This window comes from Ostrea edulis, chromosome 3, assembly GCF_947568905.1.
Source record: "Ostrea edulis chromosome 3, xbOstEdul1.1, whole genome shotgun sequence".
NCBI lineage: Eukaryota > Metazoa > Mollusca > Bivalvia > Ostreida > Ostreidae > Ostrea > Ostrea edulis.
In genome coordinates, this window is record NC_079166.1 from 48,626,225 (window position 1) to 48,645,786 (window position 19,562).

Here is a 19,562-nt window from a genome sequence, read left to right on the forward strand (position 1 = left end):
AAATGTTATCATTGTTATGGGTCTTCATTCATCTCAACGGTCACACCATAAACATATTACATATTTATAAGACATTCTAGACTTCTTATCATGTAGTTTTGATCCTAAGCTCCTAGAAAATGGAACTGGGTGTAGTTATTGATGCAAATTTGAAAGGTTAGAAAGCAATAATTTTTTGTCCATTTTTTTAAATGGTATTCATCGTCAGTGTAAGTGAATCAAAAAATTTGATACACACCATATTGCGCTGTTCCTGCGTTTGGCCATGAAATGCAAGTAAAGAAAAAGTAGGTAAAAATAGATACCTGGAGTAGGTTTAAATAACTATGTAGCTATAAGTAGCTACGTAGGTAGAAATAGTCTTTGAACTGGACCTGTTCGTTACATCATGAATACCATTATTAAAACCAGATCGTGCCATTAATGCCACTTTAAATGTACATAAAATAAGGTAGCGTTTTCTTCGTGCATTGTCTTTGTAACATGGTACTAATTCGAACGAAAATTACTTTGATAAATACACCAATATCAACTTTTCAATCAACTTACAATAACTCCAAAAAGTAAACCGGTTTCGATGAAGTGGGAAATACTACACGCTAGGTAAATGTAGAATGGCGACGGTACACTATCAAAATTCCGGAATATTCCTTTCAGAAATATTTTCCTCAAACAGGGACGTCATCAGCTATAAGTGAAGTGCCACAAATTTTAACCTATGCATGGCTCTCAAAGCTGTAGTACTGAGAATTGTGAGGGTGTGAACAGCGAAAAACCAAGAGTCGTATAGCAACCAGCCTAACACGAGTTATATTCCCTGCCCCCTCAATCCTCAATCAGGATGGGGTGGGGTACAGTTAGAGTGGATTCTTTAGTACAAGATTCAATTCACCTATTCAAGTTTAAGTTTACATGCTACTATTACGAAAAAATGGCAATAAATCGAACTTTGCTTGTAAAAATAACGTACATGACCAATATAGTATGAATTGTTTTCTTACATGAAAGATGAAAATAACGAATAGTGATCAATCTCATAAATCCTAAAAGGAATACAAAATAGAGAGTTGGGCAAACACGAATCCCTGGGTATTCCAGGGATGGCTGTGTAGTAGAAATTACTGTGATAAAGATGCAAGAATGCAACTTGAATTTGGGATTTGCAGGCTCCTACACATTGAAAAAACACGCAATACTCCTATCATCCCCAGTCAGATGGGATGGTAGAGCGATTCAACAAAACACTAATAATAAAACACTAAGTGCCTACGTGCAAGACAACCAAAGGTACTGGGATTTACAATTCTATACGTCATGATGGCGCACAGATCAGCAGTTCATAGATCTACAGGGCTAACACCAAATATAATAAATAATAATAATAAATAAAATTTATATAGCGCATCACTGAAGAGACATTGTTTGTCGAAATGCGCATCTGGTGCATCAAAATTGGTACCGTATAAGTTATATATATAAAACAAATTACTCTAAGGCGCTTTACAGGGGTAGCGGTGAGGAAAGCAAAAATAAAATTTAAAAAAAAACCCAAAACAACAAACAATTAAATGGAATTAATTGGCAGTATGACATAAAATCTTATATCTATAAAATTATCATAATAAAACATTATTATCAAGATCAATAGTAAGAGTTTTTTGTGTGGGTAGAACACAATGCTAAGTATCTAAAGAGTACTCTAAAATGTTAAGCCAAAAGCTAAAACACTATTGGCATAAATGTTCTAGGGAAAAAGTAATAAATACACATAAAAAACATATCACACATTAAAAGCGAGACGAAATAGGTGGGTCTTTAAATTTCTTTTAAAACAGTCGAGTTTCTTCACATTTCTAAGTCCACATGGCAGACCGTTCCAGAGTGTCGCTGTCGCCATGTCAAACCTCTCTCCAGGGACTATAACCAGACAGGCTGTTTCCGATCTTAGCGACCTCGCCGGTGTGTATGGTGTTATCAGTTCTGACAAATATCTAGGAGCCAGGTTGTGAAGATACTTGTAAACATACAACAAAATTTTGTATTGAATACGGTACTCGACTGGGAGCTAATGCAATTGGATCAGAAGTGTTCGTATTTTCCTGTCCGCATTACGACTCTGACAGCAGTGTTCTATACACACTGAAGTTTGTTCGTGTATTGCTTGTTCACTCCATATAATAGGGCGTTTCCATAATCTAACCTCAGTGTTACCAAAGAGTTCACAAGTATCTTACATGCAACCTCAGAGATGAATGGACGAATGCTTCCTATCCGACGGATGTGCATGTAGCATGATCTTGCAACGGAACTACACTGCTTGTCCATAGTAAGTGACTTGTCAAAAATTGTCCCAAGATTTTTCACACAATCGGCCTCAGTTATAATGTTTCCTCCGAACAAATATGCTAATGTTAGGTCGTGAAACGACCTTACTTTTGGACCTTGTCTATGAAATGTCAGAACTCTTCAAACAAGAAAGTCCAAATCATCGGGGTTGGGTCTTACGCGAGAGATTAGAAAAAGCACTTTTTTTGCGGCAGAATATTGAAACCGTAATGAACCAACAAAAGGCTTACCATGACATGGGAATGTCATGGGAGGAGTTCAATCCCGGTGACAAGGTTTTTGTCTATTTTCCCCAGGAAAATATTGGTTCTCCTAAACTTACGTCATTTTGGCGCGGACCGTTTGAGGTTCTTGAACAATGGTCCGACGTCCTGTATGCTGTAGCAGGTGTTAGAAAGGATGAAAAGCAAGTTATTCATTGTGATAGAATGCGCAAGAAAAAGGATCAGACTCTGAGTTTTGAGAGTGGAGTTTTCAAATGTAGATTCTGTAGAAGGATTAGTAAGTGATAATGAACAAAAACGCGTTTGTAGGAAATCCAAATGGTTAGGTGATTTTGAAACTTAAATCGCTGTTAGATTAAAACATGAGTTAATGTTGCTGCCGTGCTTTGAGTATAATTCAAATGATTTTCTTTTCGTTTCAGTCAATATGACCAACATAAAAATCACGAAATCAAAAGAAAACAAATGCTCCTTGTGGGAAAGCGAAGTGAATGGTAATCGCTGGAGGGAGCATTTGCTTATTTGTAATGGCGGAAGATTTCCATGCAATGTCTGTGGAAAGTGTCTACTTGATTCGCCATAAAAGAAAGTTTCATGATCAAAGAAAAGAGGAGGAAAGAACAATAGAGAAAAGTAAAGAAAATGACGAGAAAGAAGAGGAACAAGAGTTCTGGCTGGAGCAAGATCCCGATGACATCATCCGTGAAACCTCAGCAACAGCGAGAGTAGTTCTTCAAGTGATTGTAATGAAGAAGGTTGTTACTGGGAAACAGACAACTAAGAAAACAGGAGATAATGAGATAGAGCAAAGTCCACAAGTGGTGAAGAAAAGTGCAGAAGTTAATATTGTTCAAACGTCATCTCCAGAGAAAGGCATCATCTCCAGAGAAAGGAAGAGTAATCAGAAAAATTACTACCCCAGCACCTGTTCATGCTCCAAAGAGAAAGACACCCATTTCCTTACCTGAGAAACCAATCCCGTTTGAAAAGTTTGCATTTTGGTCAAAGAGTACAAGAGGTGTCCAGACCAGTTGTTCGGTTGGCGGTGAACACAGAGTCTTGAAAAAAGGAAAGTTCACAGGGTGATTTCGAATTATGTCCAGGACAATAAGAAGATTGATGAAATCATGGAAGAGGAAGAATTCATATATGAAGAATGAAAGATTGTTGATAAAAATGTCAGATAAGACATATTCTTCTAACATACTCGTACATTTGTAATGCTACTTCATTTGATAGCTAGATTTCATTGGTTGAAAGAAATGTTTGAACCCGAAATGTCATAATATGTATCTTTCTCTTAAAGGAAAAAAGAGAATTTTTTTATTTGATTGATATGCGGGACGCATATGTTTCAGAGGCGTGGGTAATGTAGTAGAAAGTACCGTGATTAAGATGCAACTTGAATATCAATTAGACGCTTTTGTCCTTATGTCATTAAACGTTTATGTGATCCAGACAGATGCTGACAATTGCTATACAGCGGCGGCTGTTCACAGTTGTCTGTCGGTAGCCGGAGAAAAAGAAAGGCGAAAAGGTAAGGAATTTAGTGTGCTCCATTTGCGGTTCTCAATATACTGCAGATATACCATTTGAGATACATTGGGTTCCGAACCTTACATAACTCGGAGACAAAAAATAAAGTGTTTGAAACACAAGTGAGAGGTCTGGGAGCATTAGAGGCTCGGAAACATAGTTTCAGACCTAATAGATAAGGCCAAGTAAAATTAATTAGTAGATTATCATTCCCGCCCGCCCCTCGAAAATCGACCCGCCCCGATTTTTTTGATTTTTTCAAAAAATACGATTTCCGGATATTTTTATGTCCGGTCCGGTATCGTAAACGTACTTTGTTTCACTTTGCCTTTTAGAAACCTAAATACACATGTAATTATGATTTATAAAGCCTTTTCTCAATGAGAGAAGGCATTTTCGAGGTCAAGAATACCATGGCGAAAAATAAAAAATAAAATCCTCCCACCCGCCCCATTTTTTTGTGAAGTTTGAATGATAATCTACTAATTAATTTTACTTGGCCTAATCAGAGTACATAAGCAGAATCTTAGAACCCATTTATTTTTCAGAATCATTGCTAACCATTGCTTTGTATATATTGGCTTATTTATTAACAATCAATAATAGTCGTAGACAAGTAAAATTATCTATATATCTGGGGTATGAGAATACCTGAAACGTATTACAGTTGATTTGTTATATATTGTTTAACGTCCCTATCGAGAATTTTTCACTCATATGGAGATGTCACCAAACCCTTTGTCGGTAAAGGGTTGTAAAATGTAGGCCCATGCTCGGCGTTTACGGCCTTTGAGCAGGGAGTGATCTTTATCGTGCCACACCTGCTGTGCATGCTGAAGCATTTGTACTTCAATGTTGTTTATAAGTATCATCGCTTATTTTCTAGTTAGCTGGTTGATCTCTAGCAGGAAGACTAAAATTCTAGCAGGCTCACTAAACCTCTAGCTGGCTGGTTGAACTTCTATCTGGCTGGCTGAACCTTTACCTGGGTGAACCTTTATCTGACTCACTAAACCTCTAGCTGGCTGGTTGAACTTCTATCTGGCTGGCTGAACCTTTACCTGGGTGAACCTCTATCTGACTCACTAAACCTCTAGCTGGCTGGTTGAACTTCTATCTGGCTCACTAAACCTTTAGCTGGGTGAACCTCTAGATGATTCACTAAACCTATAGCTGGCTGACTCATTAAACCTTTAGCTGGCGGAACTTCTAGCTAATTGACTGAATCTTTAGCTGGTTGAACCTCTATCTGGCACACTAAAACTATCTGGCTGACTGAACGTCTAGCTGGATGCCTGGACCTCTAGCTGCTTGAACCTCAAACTGGCTGGCTGAACTTCTATCCGGCTGACTGAACCTCTAGCTGGCTCAATACAACTTGGCTGGCTGACTGAACCTCTAAGTGGCTTACTGAACCTCTAGCTGACTGAACCTCTAGCAGGCTGTCTGAACCTCTAACTGGCTGACTGAATTTTTAGCTGGCTGTCTGAATTTCTAGCTGGCTGTCTGAACCTCTAGCTGGCTGAACCTCAAACTGGTTCACTGAAACTCTAGCTGGCTGACTTAACTCTAACTGACTGAACCTCGAATTGGCTGACTGAACCTCTAACTGGCTGTCTGAGCCTCTAGCTGGCTGACTGAACGATAACTGACTGAACCTCTAGCTGGCTGACTAAACCTCTAACTGGCTGACTGAACCTCTAGCTGGCTCAATACAACTTGGCTGGCTGACTGAACCTCTAAGTGGCTTACTGAACCTCTAGCTGACTGAACCTCTAGCAGGCTGTCTGAACCTCTAACTGGCTGACTGAATTTTTAGCTGGCTGTCTGAATTTCTAGCTGGCTGTCTGAACCTCTAGCTGGCTGAACCTCAAACTGGTTCACTGAAACTCTAGCTGGCTGACTTAACTCTAACTGACTGAACCTCGAATTGGCTGACTGAATCTCTAACTGGCTGTCTGAGCCTCTAGCTGGCTGACTGAACGATAACTGACTGAACCTCTAGCTGGCTGACTGAACCTCTAACTGGCTGACTGAACCTCTAACTGGTTCACCGAAACTCTAGCTAGCTGACTGAACTCTAACTGACTGACTGAACCTCTAGCAGGCTCACTGAACCTCTAGCTGGCTGACTTAACTCTGATTGAACCTCTAACTGGTTTACTGAACCTCTAGCTGGCTGTCTGGACCTCTAGCTGGCTGATTGAACCTCTAGCTGGCTGGCTGAACCTCTAATTGACTGACTGAACCTCTACCTGGTTGACTGAACCTCTAGCTGGCTGGCTGAACCTCTAGCTAGTTCACTGAAACTCTAACTGGCTGACTGAACTCTAACTGGCTTACTGAACCTTTAGCTGGCTGGCTGAATCTCTAGTTGGTTGACTGAAATTCTTGCTGGCTGGCTGAACCTCTATTTTGCTCGTTGAACATCAAATTGGCTTACTAAACCTTTAACTTCAACGTTGAATTAAAAAAATAAACCGGCGGAGGTAAATAATATTTTCCAGAGTTATCTCTCCTTCAGTGTGATAAATAATTTTCTTTATCAGTAAAAGAATGTGCACTCTGAGCGTTTTTCATTCCAGCTGGAATTCTGACTCGAGTAACTACTCTAGATCTAAAATCAGAGAGACAGTTCCAACCTGTATTTGTCTCGAATTGAGCTCGGGTCCCACTCTCCACTGGCGCAGAGTTTGTAGAATCCAAAATGCACAAGAAGGCATAAAAATGATTAGCTAGCTTTTAAAAATTCAATTTGAACAAAAACATAACAGTGAATGAGATTGAAAATTGTCATTTATTATTTACCAAATGACCAAAGAAATCTTCAACAGAAGATTTTTAGGAAAAGCAGCTAATATAATTCTACATCAAAGTACCTACAAAGCTAAATGACTCAAAGTCTTGATTTCCCCCAAAGAAGACAAAATAACGAAAATAATGTTACGCTATAAGATGACAAATTATTAACAACATCAAAACAAACCCAGAGCAAAATGATGGGGAACAAATAAGGCCACAAGATATGATACACGGTATCATATCGGCGCCATCCGAGGTGAGCAGAGAGAATTAAATAGTTTGGTCATGGAGATAAATTAAACAATGCAATTACTTAAACACAGAGGCAGTTATACACTGACCTGATGAAAACGAACAGTATAAAAAAAATGACATTTATTCTGTCTTATTATTCAGAGGATATTGTACATATATCTTGATATATTCATGTATAAAACGATAGCTTAACTATGCGAATCAGTAAGGTTTTGAACACAAAAACATCCAATATCAATGTGTAAACATTTCTAAAACTAAGTTAAACACTGGGCTGCAGAAATAAAACTAATATGTGCTATCTGTCTGCCTACAACGTATATATACAACAACAGAGACAAACTAATATGTGCTGTCTGTCTGCCTACAACGTATATATACAACAACAGAGACAAACTAATATGTGCTGTCTGTCTGCCTACAACGTATATATACAACAACAGAGACAAACTAATATGTGCTGTCTGTCTGCCTACAACGTATATATACAACAACAGAGACAAACTAATATGTGCTGTCTGTCTGCCTACAACGTATATATACAACAACAGAGACAAACTAATATGTGCTGTCTGTCTGCCTACAACGTATATATACAACAACAGAGACAAACTAATATGTGCTGTCTGTCTGCCTACAACACACATATACAACAACAGAGACAATGATACTAAATAATGGCTAACTAGAGTTAATGCATGGAATGGCAGTATTTTAGAATGACCTGCATACACAGCAAGGTAACAAGTGTGTATACCGTATTAAGGAGTACACAATGACCTGCTCTAATGTACAAAATGACTACAAAGAAAAATAATGCAGTTACCAACCTGTAAAAACCTACATTGATTAAATATTTACAAAGTACAAAAGTTTTTGCAGCAGTTAAACACTGACCTGCTCGAGGTCTTAACATTGATATAAGCAACCAAGTGATGCAGTCTTTAGCAGCAGTTAAACACTGACCCGCCGAAGGTTGTCGCTGAACCTGAATGTGCCCAGACTATGGGGGTATAATTATAAGTTAAAAGTCGAAAGCAGGGATTATTATGTAGCGACGGAAGGCATGAGAGTTCCATATGCCTGGTTGTTTGATAAGATTCTTAGAATAACCTAGACTTGTGGCATATGTACCTATATGCACCTACATGTATTCTGAAACTATGGTCTTTATACAAGCAAAGGTTGCAGGGACAGAGAGTCGAGCGTAGACATTAAAATACGTAACAGGGTTTCACTCTACGAACTGGAATAACGGTCCCGAAGAATGTTTGAAATGTGATGCAGAGTTGTAACAGGGCACACTGTTGGGTCTGTGCTGCTCTCAAGGATTGTTTTGTTTCTGATTTTTGAAATGATGTAGAACTAACTGCACTGAGTTTAGAGAGGAATGACCTCAAATTGAAAAGTAACATTTGACCGCTGAACCACCAAACTGCAGATTTTGAAACAACTTCCTCAAGGCGAAGGAATACATGAAAGCATGTTTTAAACAGAGAATCTAACAATATGCAGTTAGTTTTTTTGCAACTGTATGAGGCAAATCAGTGCTCAATAAGTTTTGACAAAATCTCTTTTGTTATCGGTAGTCTTGAGTCCACAGTCCCTTCCAATTTGTGATAATCACGCAGAAGTTTCTTTACAACAAAGGCTCGTGACGGATCTGGCATATTGAACCATTGACTAAATATGATATTTTCACTACAGTGAAAATAACTGATTGTGACGTCATGTTAATATTAAATAACTAATTGTGACGTTATTTGAAATAAACATGTTCTAAAACCAAGGAAAATGTAATAAACAGAAAAATCAATGCATTGTTGTTGGATATGGAATTTATTTCACGAGTAAGACAGGATTTTGTTTTTACATTTTCATGAGTTCGAAATACGAGTGAAAATATATAAAGAAAAAAATCCTGTATTACACGCGAAATAAATTCCACACCTAATGAAGCATTGAATATATTACTTATTTTTTTTTTTTACAATACTGGGTTAATATATAAGTTTAAAAATAACAAAATAAACACAAAGATGTTTAATAAGGCTTTAGCACTTTCATTTTCGATCATGACACAGTGACGTTTTTTCTTCAATATACCTATAACGTAAAGCGCTAAAGCTTTTATATACCTCTTCGTGGTTCTTTTTTAATGTTTTTTTTTTTTTTTTTTTTTTTTTTTTTTTACCTGTGTATGTGTTGAATGTAATTCTCTTTGTCCAGATTTAGTTATGCAGTTTGACATATATTAGTTTCTGTAGTACATAAATGTCAGGGATGCACACTCGTCAGTAATTATCAAACTGATAGATATTTACTTATTCTAATGAAACCGCAAGTTTATGTCAATACGAAACGCATACATATTACTACGCAAAAAGTTACAAGTTTCTTTGCAGAAAACAGTAGGTCCGTGATATTCTTGATCATAGTGAGCATCAATCAAACCATGTTGAGATTTATGCTTGTATACATGTAAGTGTCAACCAAAATGTACTATGACATACTAACATTTCTACTATGGTAATAAAGTTCCAATATTTCAGTTGATATTTAGACCATCCAAAAATTCGCAACTGTCTCTATCGTGAATTCAATATACACAATAACCATGTAAAAATGTAACAGTGCTCACCATACATAGTAACAGATAAAATGTAACAGTACTCGCCATACACAGTAACAAATAAAATGTAACAGTAGTCAACATACACAGTAACCAGATAAAATGTAACAGTGCTCACCATACATAGTAACAGATAAAATGTAACAGTGCTCACCATACATAGTAACAGATAAAATGTAACAGTACTCGCCATACACAGTAACAAATAAAATGTAACAGTAGTCAACATACACAGTAACCAGATAAAATGTAACAGTGCTCACCATACATAGTAACAGATAAAATGTAACAGTGCTCACCATACATAGTAACAGATAAAATGTAACAGTACTCACCATACATAGTAACAGATAAAATGTAACAGTGCTCACCATACACACATAACTAGATAAAATGTAACAGTAGTCAACACACACAGTAACCAGATAAAATGTAGCTGTATTCAACACACACAGTAACTAGATAAAATGTAGCTGTATTCAATACACACAGTAACTAGATAAAATGTAACAGTAGTCAACATACACAGTAACCAGATAAAATGTAACAGTAGTCAACACACACAGTAACAGATAAAATGTAACAGTGCTCACCACACACAATAACAGATAAAATGTAACAGTGCTCACCATACATAGTAACAGATAAAATGTAACAGTGCTCACCATACATAGTAACAGATAAAATGTAACAGTAGTCAACACACACAGTAACAGATAAAATGTAACAGTAGTCAACACACACAGTAACTAGATAAAATGTAACAGTACTCAACATACATAGTAACAGATAACAGTGCTCACCATACATAGTAACAGATAAAATGTAACAGTGCTCACCATACACAGTAACAGATAAAATGTAACAGTGCTCACCATACACAGTAACAGATAAAATGTAACAGTAGTCAACACACACAGTAACCAGATAAAATGTAACTGAATTCAACAAACACAGTAACTAGATAAAATGTAACAGTAGTCAACACACACAGTAACTAGATAAAATGTAACAGTACTCAACATACATAGTAACAGATAACAGTGCTCACCATACATAGTAACAGATAAAATGTAACAGTGCTCACCATACACAGTAACAGATAAAATGTAACAGTGCTCACCATACATAGTAACAGATAAAATGTAACAATAGTCAACACGCACAGTAACTAGATAAAATGTAACTGAATTCAACACACACAGTAACTAGATAAAATGTAACAGTAGTCAACACATACAGTAACCAGATAAAATGTAACAGTAGTCAACACACACAGTAACTAGATAAAATGTAACAGTGCTCACCATACACAGTAACTAGATAAAATGTAACAGTGCTCACCATACATAGTAACAGATAAAATGTAACAATAGTCAATACGCACAGTAACTAGATAAAATGTAACTGAATTCAACACACACAGTAACTAGATAAAATGTAACAGTAGTCAACACACACAGTAACTAGATAAAATGTAACAGTAGTCAACATACACAGTTACCAGATAAAATGTAACAGTAGTCAACATACACAGTAACCAGATAAAATGTAACAGTAGTCAACACACACAGTAACTAGATAAAATGTAACAGTAGTCAACATACACAGTAACCAGATAAAATGTAACTGTATTCAACACACACAGTAACCAGATAAAATGTAACAGTATTCAACACACACAGTAACTAGATAAAATGTAACAGTAGTCAACACACACAGTAATCAGATAAAATGTAACTTTACTCAACATACACAGTAACCAGATAAAATGTAACTGTATTCAACACACAGAGTAACTAGATAAAATGTAACTGTATTCAACACACACAGTAACCAGATAAATTGTAACTGTATTCAACACACACAGTAACTAGATAAAATGTAACAGTAGTCAACATACACAGTAACCAGATAAAATGTAGCTGTATTCAACACACACAGTAACTAGATAAAATGTAGCTGTATTCAATACACACAGTAACTAGATAAAATGTAACAGTAGTCAACATGAACAGTAACCAGATAAAATGTAACAGTAGTCAACATACACAGTAACCAGATAAAATGTAACAGTGCTCACCATACATAGTAACAGATAAAATGTAACAGTAGTCAACACACACAGTAACCAGATAAAATGTAACAGTGCTCACTATACACACAGTAACGAGATAAAATGTAACAATAGTCAACACACACACAGTAACTAGATAAGATATAACTATATTCAACATACAAGGTGCCTAGATAAGATATTTGTGTATTTAACATACAGGGTGCCTAGATAAGATATTTGTGTATTTAACATACAGGGTGCCTAGATAAGATATTTGTGTATTTAACATACAGGGTGCCTAGATAAGATATTTGTGTATTTAACATACAGGGTGCCTAGATAAGATATTTGTGTATTTAACATACAGGGTGCCTAGATAAGATATTTGTGTATTTAACATACAGGGTGCCTAGATAAGATATTTGTGTATTTAACATACAGGGTGCCTAGATAAGATATTTGTGTATTTAACATACAGGGTGCCTAGATAAGATATTTGTGTATTTAACATACAGGGTGCCTAGATAAGATATTTGTGTATTTAACATACAGGGTGCCTAGATAAGATATTTGTGTATTTAACATACAGGGTGCCTAGATAAGATATAACTGTATTTAACATATAAGGTGCCGAGATAAGATTTAAAAGTTTTCAATATGCAAGCTAAGTAGAACTGTATTCAATTTAGAACTACATTTATCAGAAAGCATGGTATTTTTTGCTCATATTGTTCAGGATAAGTTCGAGCTGGTTTCCTCAGAGGATGATTTAGATATTTCAAGGATTAATTATGGCATATCAAATTTGTTCTTTGACAAAGTGTTGATCAGTTGAAAATTCTGAGAATTCGCTTTGCTTTTCTGTATATGTCAAGGGTCGCTTTTTTATATTTGAGTTTGTCAGTTTTAAGTAGTATGCAGTATATTCACGCCTATATCAAAGGAGATCAGATAACAAATGTCAAGAAATTTTGATGATAAACAATTCAAATGATGAGCATCTATGTCGCATGGGTCAATCGGTTAATGAAAGAAACAAAGTAAACATAATCCAAATTCGCACGTTGGTACAAATGCAGGCAAAGTTTATGACAATGGCATTGCATTCTAATATACGTGCATGTGCAATTTGCAACATTTCACTCTTTGTGCTGAAAATTACAAATTATCCTGTACTTTTATTACGTGTATAGCTCATAATAGAAATAATTCAGACGTTTATTCCTTGATTTAAGTTTTTGTTATCAGAAGCTCATAACTTATTTTCATTTATTCTATGATTGATCTCATGTTTTATGAAGAAGAAAAAGTGATTGTGAGTTGCTAATATAAACACAGGATTTTGAAAGTTAATCCTCTACACATGTGCAATATCTATAGCATTCAAACTTAATTAAAGGATGATATTGTCTAATGCATATACATGTACATGTAGGCAAAGAAAGAAAAAAAAACTGAATTAAAAATGACGTTGAGGTTAAAAGAGTTTTGAGTATTCTTGAGAAAGAGTGGATTGAAAAAAGTTTTACGCAGGTATCTGTATGTAGATTGTATTTTCTGTGTCATGTTATCTTTTATTTCTTTACAGAACTTGATTTCTACGAAAGTCGAATGGACTCATTTTTGAGAAAGTAAAACACAATTAACTCGTTACTACGAAATAACATTTCGTTATAACGACATAGTGCGAGATGTTATAACGAGATGTCAATTCGTTATAACGAGGAAACTTACTCGTTATAACGATATTACGATCTCGTCATAACGAGATAACTCATTTATTATAACGATATTACTAACTCGTCATAACGAGATAACTCATTTATTATAACGATATTTTACTCGTCATAACGAGACAACTTACTCGTTCTAACGAGATGTATAAGGCGTTATAATGACAACTCGTTATAGCGAAATAAATAACTCGTTACAACGATATACTAACTCATTATAGCGAGTTATTTTTTTTTTAATTCTCAAAAAATGAGCCCATTTAGCGTTCTTTATGATAGGAGATGGATATTTATCCGGTTGTGTGATTCTGGCAGTTTGACCTTCCCCATTTTAAAAAGAACAGCAGTGTAGATTTGAAATGAAATGACAAACTATCTACATAGTCTCTGTTATTTTGACAGGTGAATTTGAACACCATAAAGTGATATTACACAGAGAAAAAATCCTTAAAGATTAATCATCCGTTAATTTTATTGTTGCGTAAATAGTCCTTTTTTGTGGAGAATCTACTTTGATATTACGTACAGGTGCGATTTTAATGCTTGTTAAGACCAAGCAGTGTATTTAAAGCATCAGTTTCCCTGTCGTTTCTTGTGAAATATACCCTGATGGTGACCTTAATCGTAGATTACCCTATAACTGCCAGTCTGTATGATTGATTGCATTCCTTAAAACGAGGGGTAAATCAAAATTAGAATTAATGATACAATACAGATGCGAGTTTTTACATTTTTATAGATAATTTATACATTTCATATCTTTTGGATCTTTCTGGAGCATTTTAAACTTTGTAGTTTGGTTTTGTTGCTTTTTTTGCTAATTTCTCTTAAGACCACGACTCAATTATAAATTCCTCCTATGAATCAATTGTAAAGTTCAGAATTTGTACACGACAAATATTCCCCAACTTATGAATTGTGTAAGGCAATAGATATTTTATGACAATTATTTTCGCTGTACATGCAATCCTTTTCATGTCTTCATTTTTTCAAGAAACGTTTCTCTTTACTTATGATTAAAAAAAAAGACATTGCATAATTTTTGGATGATCAGTAAACTTCACTGCATCATATTGTCTGCAATGACTCAATTTGTAGAACAATATCATACAGTGCTTTCTTTTAAATAGTCACCAAAGAATTAAGTTGTTTTCAAAATTATGAATGTTCCGTAATCTTACTGATCTTAAAGGAGGTAAAGTACACATCAGAACGTTCTCTCTCTCTCTCTCTCTCTCTCTCTCTCTCTCATCATCGTACACAGACACGCCTTGTGCTCATCATTTTGTATAGCTGCAGAACTATAGCTATCTGAAAAAATATTGGGACAGATCTTTTTGTACTCACCTTGACGACAGGATCAACAGAATAACCAGGACTCGAGCACAGCATTCGATAGAATGTAGCATATAATCCATTACAATTTAACACAATATTTGGTAGAATGTGGTATATTATGTACTTCAATTTTGCACAGTATTTGAAAGAATATAGCCTATTATCTATTGCAATCTAGCACATTATTTGCAAGAATGTGGTATATTAATTAAAGAATCCACCTAATGGATAAACTCCAACAAAAAAACAAACTGGCAGTAATAACAGTATCAGACTCATTGCAGTGAATGAAAGACACAAGCAACGTTTTACAATTTATTGATATAACAGCAATGGTACATTCGGGATATACTAAAAATGGACAATACCGGCCGCATGTGAAAACATTTTGTGGGGTAACTGGGGAGTCGCCCAGTGAGCCAGTTTAACTTAACTTGTAAGGGGTACACTGGGGGGCCCGAGTAAAACATTCAGTGCCCAGACCTGAACGGACGCCAGCGTTCTAAGGAGGTAAGCGAGACCCGCCCTTCTCACCCTGTCTCCTGCAGTGCTACCTGGTATGTACATTATCATGTTGGACATAAGCCCTTAACATGCATCAGACTGTAGCATCCCCTCACTGAAGTGAGGTGGATGTGGCCCCAACCGTCCCCGGTGGTGGCCCCGCTATTCATTGACTTGTTTGAACTTTTACAACTTATAGTACTGTAAATTGCCCCCTGCTTTAGAAGCAGGTGGGGGAAACAACCAGGTTTTGGAGCTGAAACCGTCATCACATACCATTACCGACTCCCCAGTTCGGCCACAGACATTGGAACAATGTCCCCCACAAAAACAAGTAGCATGAACCAAAAACTGAGTGAAACATACAATAAGAATTACATGGATAAGAATAAGTCATGACCAAACCACAGTACTTGAACCTAGAGTTTCGTAAATTACAGAATGCACACATGATAACAGCACCAAGCATGAAATGTTAAATCACTTGTGTGGGGGGTAAGAAACGCCTTGACGTTTGAAAAAATATTCCAAGGCCGCTTGAATATTGTTGAGAAATAATTGATTTCCCAAATCCGACAGGTGAGTGCCATCTGTTCGGAACAACTCAATCTCAGTAGCCTTGATGACATGGTCGTGTCCAATGTACAGACCTCTTACCTGGTTAGCCATGAATTTTTTCATGCAGCTATTAATTCTTATCCTTTTTTTGTTAATTTTGGGACCAGCATCAAGTGCGGCAAAATGCCAATATCTTGGAGGTAGGATAGCTGACCAGATAAGGGTTGTATTTGGCCAGAGCGCATTGAATCGTAACAAGGTACATTGTGCATCTTCTTTAAAAGTTTTTGATGTGGCATGCTCAGTGGTTAAATCATTGGATCCTAAGTGAATGAGTAAAAATTCAGGGGGTTTATGATTGTGCTCCAGTAATAAATTGTTGAGGTTGTCCTCCAACTGGTCCCATCTGAGTCCTCTGAAACCTTTCCAGGTGATGTTGGCCTGCAAGTTGAGGTTGCACCCTCCTGGTCTGTCTTGTGCTGCAATGCCAGCCCAATATGGGATCGATGACCCAACAATCCAAATAGTTTTACCTGTAATACTTGTGTTGTATTACTTTAGAGTAGCAATGAGTATAACTGAAATACCTCAGTGCTATGCATGAATTGAGTGTGTGTGTGTGGAGAATAAACTAATGAGGTCGAATGTATGCTAAGAAAGCGTTGGACTTCCACCTACCCTGTTGCTGGATGTAAGTATGTGAATATCCCCGATTTGCTAATTCAGTTGCCATGCCAATACGGAAACTGTGTGACCTGAAATGGCCAGATTGTTGAAGGAATGACAGAGCCCTTTGAAGGACTGCCTGGAACTGAAAACGTGTCATAGGAGTGCCATCCGCATGAACGAGCAATGTATTAGAATGGGGGGGCCTAAGCTGTAAATATGCCTTAATTGGTAGTGTTGGACAGAAATTGGTGTCCGGAAGTTTGGTAATTTGACAAACTAGGGGTTTGCCGGTTTGGTTAGTCTTGGACCTATGTAAAATTATTGACACTTGACCTAGCTGGTTTTGAGAAACTTGTGAACTCAGCAATGACAAAACTTCACTGACTCTGAGCAAACCGTAAAATGCCAATGAAAAGGCTGCTGAAAAAAGACATGATTCAAAAGGCGAGCGACATACTGATGTTAAGGCATGAATGATTTTAACAAATAATTGGTATGATATAGGAAGTCTGATATCTTGGTTGACGCCTACAGATCGCTTGACACCTTCCAGGGCTTTTGTGATAATGAATGCTTTAGTAGTATCTTGGAAACCCTGGATTTTATGTTGATAAGCAATTGCACTCAAGTGCAAACAGATGGTCCTATATGTAAGCTGATTTAGTGACAAGTAAGCAATGTAATGCAGCAGCTGATCGACAGGGACAGGCCATGTGCTAGTGAAACCATACAGTAAAGTAAACTGTTTAAACTTGGTTAAAGCTGTATTGTATGCCAAGTGAGTGTTGTGAGCCAGTGACCTGTCAAGAAGTCTTGATGTTTCCTGCTCTATAAGTCCCATATGTGGGCTGGTAGTGGTGTAGGCCACTGGTCTGCTTCTGGTGCAAGTCTTCGAAAACGGGCCCACTGCGAACGAGACAATGCATCCGCAATGTGATTGGCCTTAGTGTTGATGTAAGTGGCTTTTAGCTGAATATTGTATTGTAGTAATAGTAGCACTAAATGTCTGATTACACCCATGACTCTGTGGGATTTAGAAGTAAAGGTATTGAGTACCTGTACTACAGCAGAATTGTCAATGTGAAAAAGAAGTTGAGAATTTTGGAACCGATGGCACCACAAAGTGATGGCTACTGAAACTGGAAAGAGTTCCAGAAATGTCATGTCCCTGGTGATACCTAATTCAAACCAGGCGGGTGGCCAGGAACCATGGGCCCACCTACCCCCGAAATAGATACCGAAACCACCATGGTTGCCCCCAGCGCTATCTGTGAAAAGCTGAATGGTTTGACTATCTAGAAAGGGGCGGTTGATAACCGAGACACCATTAAAAGACTGAAGAAAAACTTGCCAAATACGAAGATCTTGCTTAATGTTGTGATTGAGCTTAACTCTATGATGAGGTTTAGTAATGCCAATTGTAGCATTGATGAGGCGTCGACAAAAGGCGCGTCCTGGGGATACCACCCTACAGGCAAAATTTAGTGAACCAATTAATGATTGAAGGTCCCGTAAGCTGACTTTTCGGGCAGCCAGAAAAGAATTAATAACTTGCCTTAAGTGATTCAACTTATCTAATGGTAGGGCCATGGTCATGCTCTGGGTATCAATTTGAATACCCAGAAATACGAGAGATGTAGTTGGTTCAACGGTTTTCTCTTCTGCAATTGGTACCCCTAGATCCTGACAGAGAAACTTAAATTTGTCTAGTGTGTGTTGACAGACTGGGGAAGATTTACGACTGCAAAATAGAAAATCGTCTAAATAATGCAGGATGAATTCATTGCCTGTGTGCCGTTGAATAAGCCAGTGTAAAAAGGTAGCAAATTTCTCCCACAAGGCACAGCTAATAGAAGAGCCAAAAGGGACCATTTTGTCAAAATAGAAATGACCTTGGAACTTAAAACCAAGGAGGTCGAAATCAGCAGGGGATATTGGTAAAAGACGAAAGGCAGACTTGATGTCAGACTTGGCCAAAAGGGCGCCTGGCCCTAGCTTAGCAATAATGACTGCTGCCTCATCTAAGGTTGAATAATTAACAGAACAGGCTGTGGAATCGATAAAAAAATTAACTGAATTGTCTTGAGGATATGAGAGATGATGTATGAGCCTCATATCTCCATCCTTTTTGGGAACTAAACCCAGTGGGGAGACTTTGAGGTTTATAAAAGGTGGTTGGGAAAAAGGCCCAGCCACCCGGTTAAGCAACAACTCTTTGTTGATTTTTGTGCATGCTACTGATATGTTAGAATGAAGACTTGAGAGGTTTTTACTTAATCTCGCCCCCCTCGGACCCAAGTACTGAAGTCTAAAACCAAAAGTAAAACCGTCTAAGAGAAATTTTGCATGTTGGTAGCCTTGCAGGTGCTTTTTGAGGGGCTGCAGTAGAATAGGACTGTGCCCCAAAGAATGCAGGGTTTTAATTCCTGCAGTTGACTCTAGGGTGTTTCCCTCTGCACTGACTGCATGAATGACTGTAGCGGCATCTAGGGAAAAAATTACAGGATTTACCAGAGTTGTACGAATTACAAAATTTTATTTGGTTTTGTGATGCATGGCCTACCGACGTAGTATTAAAGGAGTTGGTTGATGCCTGAGGTTTAAACTTGGCCTGGGCCGACTGTTGGGTAGTGACATTTGATTGGTTTATGTACATCAACCAAAATTCGCTGTGAATTTCACCCCAAGACATAGCAGGGTTGGAGGCTTTACGGAGCCGGAATTGCTCGTCATACTTGTGCCAATTTGGTGAACGATTAGCTGCAAGCCTAATGTTTCGCATGTACTTGAGCATTTCTTGAGCCGTTTGGCTGTGTTGAAGAACGATGCTCATGTAAATCATGAAAGCTGATGTCCACTTTTCTATGGTCAAGAAGGAGTTTAGTTGGCGCTTGACTACGCATAGC

At 37.2% G+C, this 19,562-nt stretch overlaps 1 protein-coding gene across 1 annotated transcript in view; it reads right to left on the reverse strand.

The window, feature by feature from the left end:
• LOC125675207 (protein O-mannosyl-transferase TMTC3-like) overlaps positions 1–600 on the reverse strand; it is a 33,855-nt gene extending 33,255 nt beyond the window's left edge. Inside the window, exon 1 of the mRNA XM_056158049.1 lies at positions 550–600. The gene's annotated coding sequence lies outside the window, so the exon portion shown is untranslated. The remainder of the gene's footprint in view (positions 1–549) is intronic.
• Positions 601–19,562: the final 18,962 nt, after the last annotated feature.